Here is a 14,147-nt window from a genome sequence, read left to right as displayed (position 1 = left end):
TCATTTTTATTTACAATGCAATGTTAACTCGCTGTTAGCTAGCTAGCTTCTTTTCTGGCAAGCTGACCATAGGTAGATCGACAAAAATAAAGCTTGAAATATAACTGTATATACTTAATAGACCGATTGATATGCATTTGAAAATATGCATATCAGTCAGTCTGGCTGGTTGCAATCATTTCAGACTTACGGTTGAAGAGGAAAATGAGGAGACAACTCTTTATGGGTTTGAAATCTCTGATTCTCAGGACCTAGAAGATCTTCTAGAGTATCAAGCTGAAGTAGTATGTGAGTCTTGGAGTCCAGCTCTCCTAGGTGAGGAAGGCTCCTTTTGGAACATAGGAGACTCATCTCTTTGTCACCACAAGTTCCTTTGATCACATAGAAAACTCATATTCTCTGTCATCACAGGTTACTATGTCATCAATTTTCTATACTTGATGACATAGAAGGTGAGTCTATCATCAATCATAGAAAACTCATACTCTTTGTCAGGCACGTGCATAGACATTTTGGGGGGCTCCACCCTCAACCCTTCTTTGGCTCATTTATGAGCCAAAGAAGGGTTGAGGGTGGAGCCTTCCCAGAGAGCACTGCAAAAATATAGGTTTTGACTCCGCCCTTGTGTTACGTTGACAATAAAAAGCCTTTTTAAAAGTAAAACCATCCAAAACTTAATCTGCTACATGTCAACAGATTTGAGTTTTCAGATGCCGACTGAACTGGTAACAGTTTCTTGATGCCATCATGGTCTCCTCCTCCTGGTCTCCTGCAAGAGACTGGTACATCTGTCCGACAGCTACGTGAAGAGGAAGATGAGTCTGGCGGTGAAAGGTCACATGTCCAAATTACGACAGTTTGCTGTCCTGGCTCCTAATTGGTGGAATGAGCTCCCCATCGACATCCGGACATCAGAAAGTTTACATACCTCTTCCGACTATACCTTGAATAACATTTTAAACTAACAATTTACTAGCACTTAAATGGCACTCACTTACAGCACTTTGTAGTTATACTTTATTTTTGAAGAAACTGTACTTTCTTGATTCTTCTTGTTCTAGGTTTATCCCCTCAGGGTTGAATGCACTTATTGAAAGTCGCTTTTGAAAGTCGCTTTTGAAAGTGTCAGCTAAATGAAATGTAATGAAATGTAATCTTGTGGAAATGCAACACTGCGAGCATGAGGAGCAGTCTGCAGTTATCCAGCAGAGGTAAGGATCATATAAACAGATAAAAGTGAAATATCGCAGCGTTCAGAGTCGACAAACTCGTTCTCTGGTTGAGACTCACTCATTCTTCTCTGTGACCTTTCCTTCCTTCTCCTCCCCGGCTTCGTCATCGGCCTTCTGCTCTCCGTTCTCTGTGGGCTCTGCATCGCCCGCCGCCGTCGGTGCTGCCGCCGCCTCGCTCTCACCCTCCTTAGTGTCGACTGCTGCGGCTGAAGAGGCCGCCGGCTCCTCCTCAGGAGTGGGCGACTCCTCCGGCTCTTTTTTTAAACTTAATTATAATTAATAGTGAACAGAGGACCCTTAAAGTGTTTATGTATCCACTGGTAGAGATGTTCAGCATCTCCTTCAGTTGTGACACAACTAGATAATTAAAGACGTCATCCGTTGTGTTCACCGCTGTCAAATTACAAAAGAACAACTGCAAAGGTAGAGCAGCAAACTACATGGAAAGGGGATAAGCACCTTGCCCAAGGACACTTAGGCATGCAAATGGGGAAGACTGGGATTGTACTGGTAACTTGCTGGTCAGAGGACGACCGCTCTAGCCCAAGATATTTGTTTTTTGGCAGTCTTAGTGTTGACTCAGGGGATAATTTTGTGAAAGTTGATGAAAGGACCGACATCTATGACTGTGTAAAACTTAATGGACTTGATTCTGACTGGGGTTGCAAAGGGACATTTCCGGTAAATTTCCAGAAACTTTCCAGATACTTTCCATGGGAAGTTAAGCTTGCTCCGTGCATCTGTGCGCCTGGCGAACAACGAACCAGGAAAAGTGAAAAAGTTTTAGTTTGAATCCTATTCTGCAGTGGTTTTAACTCCGCCCACTCTCACCTATACACAGCACTTAGCAGGAGCCTCTGGGGACGAGAGCGTCACTGTGATGTGTCAGTTGTATTCCAGCAAGCAAGCACGTGCACAGACAATACTAGTGGTGCTCAAGCACTGGCCCTTTTGCCCTGAATGAAAAAAGTGACCTTCTGCTTGAGCCCAATTTTTTCTCCATTCAACAATATTTCAATCAATCAATAAATTGTATTTGTATAGCCCATATTCACAAATTACAATTCGTCTCATAGGGTTTTAACAGGGTGTGACATCCTCTGTCCTTAACCCTCAGCAAGAGTAAGGAAAAACTACTAAAACCCTTTTAACAGGGTAAAAAGAACGTAGAAACCTCAGAGACAGACACATGTGAGGGATCCCTCTCCCAGGACGGACAGAAGTGCAATAGATGCCACGTGCAGGAAAACATCAAGATTAAAGATTAAAGTCTCTAGCAGCATTTGAGGAGGGTAAACATCCCGAAGGACAACCCCAACATGACATGCAGAGCAGTCCCACTGCAATCACAGTCCATGGTCAGCAACCAGCAGGACCACGATCCACCATCCAGACCAGACGCCTCCTCAGTCACCGTCCACCGCCGCCCACCAGGACCCACCACAAGCCACCACCGGGGTCCTGGTCCACCGCCCGTACCCAGGGGTGGACTGGGACAAAAATTCAGCCCTGACATTTTCTGTCCAGACCAGCCCACTACATTATCAGCGGACACCACATAGAAGTCCACAAATCTCACGGCATCTTCTCTCATGCATACTACTGTTACCACCTAGCTCAAAGATGGCAACAAGAAGGGAGGCCACACACAAACCTCTCAAGCCAAAACTAAATTTATTTAACTCCAAATCAAGATAGCTCTAACTACGTAGTGGGATGTGTAAAATATGTTATGCGTCAGTGGTGTTAACAGTGTTTGGATGTGTGAAAATAAGGTGTGATGTATGTTGTAAGGTGCAGAAGCAAAGAAAAACAAAGGCTGAGGGCCCCATGCCCCTGGAAGCAGCCTTTAGATCTGCAGCTGAAGCCCAGCCCAAAAGGGCAGGCCCAGGGTGACGCCCCTGCCAGCTCTACCTGTGTCTGGAAAACAACTCCTCAGGCTCTCACATGTCAAGTGGTCAACCTGAGAAGGACATGGATACATTATAATGTCTCTAATCATCACAAATTAAGTATGATTTCATAAAACATAAAAAATGATAAACTCACCAGACTAGAGGAGACTCAACAGACAAACTTTGGAACAGTGAAGGCAGAGAGTGGAGGCAGACAGAGGGCAAGTCCTCGAACATGGACAGAGGTTGAACAACTCCTCAGGCTCTCACATGTCAAGTGGTCGACCTGAGAAGGACATGGATACATTATAATGTCTGAAAAATAAAGAAAATGTTTTCCTCTGTCCTGCACCTAGAGTTGAGAACGTTTTGATGTGTATTTCTTTTAAAATCTTTTGAAAATTATTATAATTATGAAGTATGAATTTATACATTAAAAAATACATGATAAACTTACCAAATTCTAACAGTGGTCCCAAATGTCCACATATAAAACACAGGGAGAACGACTCCTCAAATATATCACAACAACCTGTAATGGAGAATAATTGATCATTTAGTGTACATGATCACACCATTAAGGATCAACACATAAGCACAATAAAACTTCTGAAAAGAATTAGCTTGATTCTGCATCTCTATTTACAGCTCAGAAAGTTTACTGGTGCTATGGCAACAGTAAACGACGTTAGCAGCTCTTAGTTAGCTTAGCTAAATCTTCTGAACAATAATAACCCATAATATCACAATTCGGCATATTAAAACAAAATCAAAAACGTTTTCTACTTTGTTTTGGACATGTCTAAAAAATGTTACTTACCATGTGTGCCTCCACTCGCTCATCATTGTCGAGTCCTCCTCGCTCGTCTCCCGGCGCACCTGCTGCTGCTGGGCCGGTGAACCCGGCACCAAATAGCTCCGTCAGTTTGGCACATTTAGCAGCCTCCACCTCCAGAGACTTCAGCTTTTTTTCCCGATGCTTCTCAGCGCCACCCGGGCGTTTTTTGCTCTTATTATCCATTTTAAGTTTCTGTCTCAGCAGCAGCCCGTCCCGCGACTCCCCCCGCCAATGCCATGAGGTCCCGCCCCACCCTGGTTTGTGATTGACAGCACTGTCAGGGCTCTCTGAGCCTGTCAGCCCATGATTGATTGACAATGACAAACAATAGACCAATAATATGTGTCGATGCTGGCAACACACTGCTAGCCCTCTGTAGCCAATCGGCCGGCCCAATTGGAGGGAATTTAGAGAGGAAGAAGAGAAAAAAACAAAAACAAAAAAACATAGCGGACCAGACCGGCCCACATTGGGTCAACGGCCCACCGGGACGATGCCCGGTATGCCAGATGGCCAGTCCACCCCTGTCTATATATATCATTATATAATGTTTTATTTTATCTTGTCCTCTTTGTCGATAAAATAAAATCAAAACAAACATGAACTGAATCAATATTCGTGAATATCGACAAACGACTCCAGTAAAAAACGATAATAGAAAAACCTTCATGGGAAATGAAGTGGAACAAACATCTGTTTACCTCTGTCTAATGATGACACAACAAAACAACTTCTTCTGATCAGAACACACTGAATAGAGAACTCATATCCTGAAACATGAGTGACAATAAAAAACATTTGTACAATATTAGCATATTTTAGCCTTTTATCCCTTTTCTGTCGTAATTAATTGTAAAGTGAATATTTCAGGTTTTGGGTCTAATTTTCAGGTCTGGAAAATACCTTCAAAAAATTATATAAAGTCATATTTAACAATGCAAGATTATTGCTTGGACATTACCTAAATAATTGCCAATAAATTGAATCATGAGTCAACCAATACGTCTCCAGTATCCATGTTCAGAGTGGGTGTGTTTTGGGTGATCTGGTGGTCACGTGACCTCATTATGCCGGACAACACTCAAACATGTCATAGCTTCATAAACACACAATCTAGATACACACACATACAAAAGATGGTACAAATAAGAAATATATGAGGCTGCTCCTCCTGGACTGATCACACAGGACGATGCTAGGGCAACTTCCAACACAACACAACTGTCTCAGTTCATCACACACACACACACAAACACACACAGTCTGAGCCGTATCCCCTATAAGCACCAAACCATGGAAAGAACAAACATGAGAACGAGCATTTTTAAATACTTTTTATTGTCTTTAATGTTTTTGAATTACAGTATTTGCAGTCCTTAAAAAACAATGTCCCCCGGGGGTCTCCCCTGGTCAATTATCTTCAGACTCCTCCTCCCGCAGCCAGGTGAAGAAGTCCGTGACGGTCTTCAGGGCCACGCCCCTCCCCAGCTGCTCGGCCGGGTCTTTGCTCTTCCCCCCCCTGCAGGACGCGTCCACGGAGATGACGTCCTGGTGTTTCAGACATTCAAAGAAGATCCGGAGGAGGTCTGGAGAACAAATACTTGTCAGTCATCGTTTCAGCTGATACGAAACGGAGGTGAGACCAATTCCTAATGTTATCAATTCAATTAATGCGATTTGTATCTAGATAAGCAACGAAAAATTGTTGGATTAGAAATTACTGAAGACCGCATTGTGTTCTGCAAAAGTGATTTGGAGTCGGAGTGATTTTCCTCAAATGAACGAATCAAGTTAATGTGAGTTGAGAACAAATTTGAGATTCAAAGTTTAAATCCAAATTTTTCCAAATGTCCTTAAAGGGCTTTAAAAATAAAGGGAAATATGAAAATCTACAATTCCATATAACAAGGCGAAGTTCTTCTGCTGATGAGAATCATGTGACAAGAAGCAAAGCCCCAGAGAAGCTACTAAATGGACCTTGAAGTGAGATTGAACTTTTCCACTGGTTTGATCACAACTGAGAACTTGTTACAGTTTATTCTTAAGAAACAAAGGATCATGTGTGAGTTTCATTTGGAGTGAACTCTGATGCAGAACTTACTTGGAGGCTGATCGAGGGTGACCATCAGCGCCTGCAGTTCCTGAAGAGCATGCCGCTGTCGCTCACTCTCTGAGTCACGGTAGTTGAGATATAAAGGCAGTCTGTTGTGAATGAGGGCCGTGTGCACGCGACAGCTGGTGTTTTCTGCACAGTGAAGCAGGAGGAAGAGTAAATTCATGCGTTCAGCAGAGAGTAAATATTGTAATCAGGGGTGTGTGATTTGAGCAGAGCAGAGGAGTCTCTGCTCCGGCTGGTGGAGAGTTTACCTTTCGCTGCTGCCTTGCACACAGCCGTCATCAACTCCCTCAGGTAGTGAGACGAGCTCAGCTGAGACCTATCAAGCTTCTCCTGAGAAACAGAGAGATCAGAGGAGGAGGAGTAAAAACACAGCGTCTGTCAAATTCACAAGAATCAGCTCAGAAGTGATGACACTGAAAAGCAGTCAACACAAAGCCCTTTTCAGAGAGGAGCTGAACCGAATGGCCTTCCCCACATGCACAACCCTGCTGAAGGTTCTCTAAACAGACGCATCGAAAACTAATCCTCCGCATTATTCAGGCGAGAGGTGGAGCAGCCGGGTGCAGCAGGCAGAGGCAGGAAGTGACGAATTAACTCCTCTGCAGAAATCACATGATCATGTGCCGACAGTGTCATTGGCTCTCATCACCACAAACATCTTCGTTGGTGTCTTCTACATGTGTGACGTCGCTTTTTTCAGATAGAGAGAGATATTTGTTTGTTTGTTTGTTAAAATGTGTGTAATTTGGTGGAGCTTGATTGAATTTAGGGAGACTGTTGGACCTCGGAGGAGGTACGTGCTCTACTGAGTGCTTCTGGTTTGATTTATTATTTATATTACCTGATATTGGTGCAAGTTCAAAGTATGTCGATGTGCAATTAACCTATTTCTGGTCTTAAACTGGAGCTTATGTTTTCATTTGTTAGTTAGAAGTCACTTTTCGTACCTTCACACAGTTGAAGATCTCCTTTTCTCTGGACATGTCCTCCAGCAGGTGTCTCTCCATCTGATGTGTCAGCTCCCCAGGAGACCAGCTTCTGTCGGACAGAGTCGCCTCAGAGCTGCAGTCGTCCGACTAAAGAGAAGGACGGCGTGGAAACAATAAAAAAAACATTAGAAAGTTCATTCATTAGAAAACAAAGATGCATGTTCAAGACTAATACTTTGATTTTTCCCTTTTAGAAGGTTTACTCTATGAAATTGAAATGAAAAATCAGTCATCAGTTGACTGGATCTCAGCACCTTTGAATTGTTCATGTGCAGGAACTCCTCGAGGAGGCTCTTCCTTTGGATCATCTCAGCAGACCGAGCAGGTTTCTCTGTCATCTGGACAACAGGCTCAGGTTTCACTGTCGATGCAAATAAACAACCACAGTCACAACAGTGTGATGAATGGCAGAGAGTGAATGTGTCAGTATTATCGTCCTGTCTGTCCGGTGTTGGGCAGCGAGCTGCGTCTCACCAGGCTCTGGAGCTCTGCTAGTCTCTGGCTCAGGTGCAGGGTCCTGGGTGACACTCTGTGGGGTTGGACTCTCCAGCAGCTCCTCTGAACTGTTTCCCCTGGTGATTGGATCAGGCAGAGACGTTGTCGGCGAAGAGATCTGCTGCTTGTCGCTGCGCTTTCTGCGAAATCTGCGCTTTCTGCCTGTCTTGCATTGACTGGTGGGGAGGGGAAGCTCTGGTTCATTTGTTGGAGGAGTGGACTGAGCTTCCAGTCTCTCCATAGGCTGCACGAGCCCAGGTGAAGAAGACCTCTCACCAACTGGCTGCACTTCTGGTGCTTCATCTGGAAGAAGGAAAAGTACAGATGAATACATGTCTTCAGAATTCAATCAGCAAAAGGTAATATTTGTATCACAAACTACACTTAACAGTTCTTCACATATAAGTAATGAAATAAAAAATATAAATTAGTATTATTAATAATAGTATTATTATTAAATTATTAAATTATTAAATTAGTATTGTCAGTATTATCGTCCTGTCTGTCCGGTGCTGGGCAGCGAGCTGCGTCTCACCAGGCTCTGGAGCTCTGCTAGTCTCTGGCTCAGGTGCAGGGTCCTGGGTGACACTCTGTGGGGTTGGACTCTCCAGCAGCTCCTCTGAACTGTTTCCCCGAATAAACAAAGAATCAGGAAGGATGTCAGTGTAAATGAGTAACTCTGAATATCAAGCATTTCACCCAATTTGGAACCTACTGCAAATTATTATCACTGACCTAAACAGAAGTGAAACAAAACCTGATAATAAAACTAATTTCTTTTTAAGTCAATGGAAACTAGTTAATCAGAGTTATAAATATCCTGCTAACAGGAGAGATAAATATCAGAATGACAGAGATACACTCCTCATGTTTCAGAGAAACCTAACACCATCTGAATCCTTAAAATCAGACAGCATTGTCATCTCATACCTTTCCAGAGTTTTCCTGGCGTCAGAGTCTGGTGTCTGAGGAGGAGTGGGAACCTGTGGCCTCATGTCAGAAGCCACAGTTTCAGAGGAGGCTTCTCTGTCAGCAGGACTAGAGGCCTGGGGCTGGAGTGCAGCAGGGGGCTTGAGAGTTGGCTCATGGGCCGCCGTCTCCAGCTCAGTCCTGGACTCCCGTAGTGGGAGATTGATAGGTGTGCTGAGTGTGGAGGGGAGGTGAAGCTCTGGTTCAATTGTGTGAGGAGTGGACTGAGCTTCCAGTCTCTCCACGGGGGCTTCAGGCAAAACAAGCCCAGGTGAGGAAGACTTCTCACCAACTGGCTGCACTTCTGGTGCTTCATCTGGAAGAAGGAAAAGTACAGATGAATACATGTCTTCAGAATTCAATCAGCAAAAGGTAATATTTGTATCACAAACTACACTTAACAGTTCTTCACAAATATATGTAATGTAATAAAAAAATATAAATCTGTTTACAAGCTGTGAGATTTTTTGACTTTGACAACTTCAAGTTCAACAAGCCTCCTAATTAATGGCGATATGAGCTTTCCAAGTTTATTATTAAGGGGTACTCTGACTTTGACTGGTCATATCTCCTTTAACATGAGAAATAAACAACCACAGTCACAACAGTGTGATGAATGGCAGAGAGTGAATGTGTCAGTATTATCGTCCTGTCTGTCCGGTGTTGGGCAGCGAGCTGCGTCTCACCAGGCTCTGGAGCTCTGCTAGTCTCTGGCTCAGGTGCAGGGTCCTGGGTGACACTCTGTGGGGTTGGACTCTCCAGCTGCTCCTCTGAACTGTTTCCCCTGGTGATTGGATCAGGCAGAGACGATGTCGGCAAAGAGATCCGCTGCTTGTCGCTGCGCTTTTTGCGATATCTGCGCTTTCTGCCTGTCCTGCATTGACTGGAGGGGGACGAATAAACAAAGAATCAGGAAGGATGTCCGTGTAAATGAGTAACTCTGAATATCAAGCATTTCACCCAATTTGGAACCTACTGCAAATTATTATCACTGACCTAAAAAGAAGTGAAACAAAACCTAATAACAAAACTAATATATTTTTAAGTCAATGGAAACTAGTTAATCAGAGTTATAAATATCCTGCTAACATGAGAGATAAATATCAGAATGACAGAGATACACTCCTCATGTTTCAGAGAAACCTAACACCATCTGAATCCTTAAAATCAGACAGTGTAGTCATCTCATACCTTTCCAGAGTTTTCCTGGTGTCAGAGTCTGGTGTCTGAGGAGGAGTGGGAACCTGTGGCCTCATGTCAGAAGCCACAGTTTCAGAGGAGGCTTCTCTGTCAGCAGGACTAGAGGCCTGGGGCTGGAGTGCAGGAGGGGGCATGAGAGTTGGCTCATGGGCCGCGGTCTCCAGCTCAGTCCTGGACTCCCGGAGTGGGAGATGGATAGGTGTGCTGAGCGTGGAGAGGAGGTGAAGCTCTGGTTCACCTGTGGGAGGAGTGGACTGAGCTTCCAGTCTCTCCACTGGGGCTTCAGGCAGCACAAGCCCAGGTGAGGAAGACTTCTCACCAACTGGCTGCACTTCTGGAGCTTCATCTGGAAGAAGGAAAAGTACAGATGAATACACGTCTTCAGAATTCAATCAGCAAAAGGTAATATTTGTATCACAAACTACACTTAACACTTCTTCACATATAAGTAATGAAATAAAAAATATAAATTAGTATTATTAATAATAGTATTATTATTAAATATTTAAATTAGTAAATTAGTATTGTCAGTATTATCGTCCTGTCTGTCCGGTGTTGGGCAGCGAGCTGCGTCTCACCAGGCTCTGGAGCTCTGCTAGTCTCTGGCTCAGGTGCAGGGTCCTGGGTGACACTCTGTGGGGTTGGACTCTCCAGCAGCTCCTCTGAACTGTTTCCCCTGGTGATTGGATCAGGCAGAGACGTTGTCGGCGAAGAGATCTGCTGCTTGTCGCTGCGCTTTCTGCGAAATCTGCGCTTTCTGCCTGTCCTGCATTGACTGGAGGGGAGGGGAAGCTCTGGTTCACCTGTGGGAGGAGTGGACTGAGCTTCCAGTCTCTCCATGGCGGCTTCAGGCAGCACAAGCCCAGGTGAGGAAGACTTCTCACCAACTTGCTGCACTTCTGGAGCTTCATGTGGATGAAGGAAAAGTACAGATGAATACATGTCTTCAGAATTCAATCAGCAAAAGGTAATATTTGTATCACAAACTACACTTAACAGTTCTTCACATATAAGTAATGAAATAAAAAAATTAAAAGCTGTGACATTTTGTGACTGTGACAGCTTCAGGTTCAACACTTATTTTCTTTTACGTCAACATTTTTGTGGAGGTTGCGAGTATGAAACTGCCGCAGGAAGACCGATAACATAACAGACTAGGAAGGTTCATCCTAAATTCAAGGAGCCCTGCTGACATCACACTTTGTAAGTGAACAGAAAGTGAAACTGTTCAGTGTGCAGCGAGTTCTGGGAAAAACATGGCTGCTCCAAAGATGACATGGTCTGGCATTGGAGGCAGTGACACAGCAGTAAAATAATATTGAACTTATGCCTAGAGGATCTAATGTTACATTTTTACAATTGGGTCATATCATGTCAAATCATCGTACCACTGGGCCACACAGTCACAGATCTTAATTCAATTGATTGTGCTGATTTGGTCGCATGAGACACACATGGAACTGAAATTTGACATATCACAAATCCTAATTAATAGGAATCTTAATCCTAACTCTAATCAGCTACAAGACTCCCGATCACAAGGCAGCAGGTCATGTAGTGTGAACTGCACAGTGATCCGATGGCTTTAAAAGTCATGTGGTGTGACCTCACCTGAGTCAATGGCCTTGGCTCCTCCACTGCAGCCCTTCACCCATGTGACTTGAGACGGGGGGGCCAAATAGGTGTTCTCGTCCATTTGAGGCTGCAGAAAGAGAAGCGATTATGAACACTTGTCACATTTCCAGCAATAAAAACTACAGATGACAATAGTAGAAAATCTGAAAGGAAATGTCTAAAGGTTTAGACTGAAATCTACAGGTAAAGATTTCCACTCTTCCATGTTCTCAAAATGTCCAGCAGAGGGAGAACTAAGCTTCTTTCCAAAGCTCTGCGTCGGAGCCTCGGACAGCTCGTCTCACCTTGCAGAACTTTGGCATCTTGCTGGGGTCGTAGGTCTTCCAGGTCTCCTCCCCCTGTGCGAGCTGATCTTCCTGCTCCTCTGGATCTGTGGAGACACACCCACCCAAAAAACAAAAAGGCAAATACAGGTTTAAGATTAGTTCACAGGAAATACACTGGAGCCAAACGGCTGTGAAAGTGGCAGACAGAGACATTTCTGACTATTTCTGTGGCATGCTGTGTTACTAGATGAAATATTAAATGTCAGCTAGCAGATGGGAGGGAGTGAGGGGGCTTCCTGTCTGCTGTTGGCCACAATAGCATCTGTGCAGGCTATAGGGACATGAGGTCTCCAGCCTGGCTTCCTGAGTCACTATAGCTGTGCTGATGTGATTCTAAGCCTTAAAGAGGATTTAGACTGCAGGCCTGACCTGGCTGGCTCTTGGTTTCACTGGTGAGGAGTTGCTGCTGCACGTTTCTCTGCTCCTCCTGCTCTTCAATGGTTGCCTCCTTGTGGATCTGCTCGATGGTCTTTGGACCCTGGTCGGCCCTTCGAGGCACCCAGTTTTGCTGAAGAAAAAAAAAATGTACAGAACCACAATGACTTCAAACCCTAATCAGACAGATTCTGTAGGAATCAGTCAATCACAGAGGAATATGAATGGGGACACACTGATGAATTCATTAAAGATTATGTGTTGAAGTTCACGTCTTCCTCAGGTTTCTTCAATGTTTCCCTGTTCTATGTATCTACCTATATCAGTCCAACAGCAGTGTAGATATTCATTAAACAGAATATCCAGTATCATGTTCCTGGTCATCAGACACATCGGTGAAATAAATCTCTTTGGTAAAATCCATCTTACTTTGAAGTATTTGAATGTTGGACTCTTTACAATTGTGCAAATGAAAGAGAAACCGTGAGCCCCACTCACCAGTCTCAGGTCTATAGTGTCCTGCAACATGAACCTTATCCGAGATGACGTCTGACTCGCTTTGGAGATTGTTTCCATGCAGTTAAAATAGTGATCCATCCGAGGCTGGTGAGACACAGACGGGGAGAGACGGTTCATTTGAGACATGAAGGTCATGTTCAGCATGATTCCATTCAATCTACCAGACAGCAGGTTGCAGATATTATTATTCTACAGAGTTGACCAATTGTCCAGTTTATCACTTGGAACAGTCCTGACCGCCCGAGATGAAACCGGAGCATTTCATCAACAGCATCATCCGTGAACTGCATCCGTTCGTTTTGGATGCAATTCACTGTAACCGTCCAACATTAAAGCTTCTGTTCTGAGGAAACATCCGATTAAACAGGATGAAACTCCTCTGAAGGACAAGTTGGATGATTCTTTACCACATTCTGTTAGATTTAATTCACAGAAGAATATAGGAAACGTAAAAATGTAGCAGAAATATATTTCAGTAGGAAGCAAACTAGGGATGTTTGGAGTTTATTTAAGCTTCCGTGGTCAGAAGGCTTTGTTTGCAGGGTGACTGGTATAAGATGAGGATCTCTATGTCTTGGAAACTGTGTCCTTGTAAATCAGAATCACCTCTTAAATCACTGATTTGACACGTGCAGAAAAAAACATCCTGGTGGGATGAAAGCAGAGACATGAACTGATCTTTGGCTGCCCTAATGTCAAAAACACTGCTGCCAAAAAGTTCACATCACATCTTCATCCCTGCAAACAACGCATTTCTCTTAATACTTAATTTTGGAAAGGGAAACCAACCGCATATCATCCTGTAGATTATATTCGAATCTTTCAATCTGTAACCTTTCTAAAACTGTAATAAAATAAATTTTAAGATTTATGTAAAATTTACTACCACCAGCTCACCTTGGCCTCATCAAAGTCAAGGTCCTTTCCTATGGTGGTGATCAGCCGGCAGAGACACTCTATAGACTCCTGGTCGTGGTTCTTCAGCAGCTTGGCCACGCAGTCATGCATGATGGTTCCATTTAGCATCTTGAGCTTGTAGAGCTCGCCGATGAACTTCATGTTGCCGATAGAACGCCGCCGAGTAATGTCCTTGGCTTCCTGCAGCTCTACCTGAAGTCGGTCACGCTCCGTCTAATGGGACCAAGGAAACAAACTTCTTGAACCGAGTTGAAACAGAAACTAGAAGACGTTTCGGTAAAGATCCGGCGTCACACTTACCGATGCAGCAGAGTCCAGCTCCTTCAGCTTCGTCTCAAACGCCACATCATCCACCTTGTCTTTCTCGAACTCCCTCTGACAGCGGCTTAGCAGCAGCTCGCGAAAGTTCACTGTGTTGTTGGGATGGCCAGTGGTGGGCACTGTGAGCTGCAGATGAACAGTAAGTGGAAAGAATTCAGAAGACAACATAAGCATTCAAATAAAATAAGTAATGAGCTTACCCGGAAAAATTTGAATTTTCTACGGGTTTAACATTTTTTTATATATATCAACAAATTAACATTTTCGTATCTGGATTATTTTGATTTCAATGACTAATAAATGTAAGGTTAAGTTA

The sequence above is a fragment of the Pleuronectes platessa genome, chromosome 11 (assembly GCF_947347685.1).
Source record: "Pleuronectes platessa chromosome 11, fPlePla1.1, whole genome shotgun sequence".
Lineage (NCBI taxonomy): Eukaryota > Metazoa > Chordata > Actinopteri > Pleuronectiformes > Pleuronectidae > Pleuronectes > Pleuronectes platessa.
Note: the sequence above shows the minus strand (reverse complement) of the source record.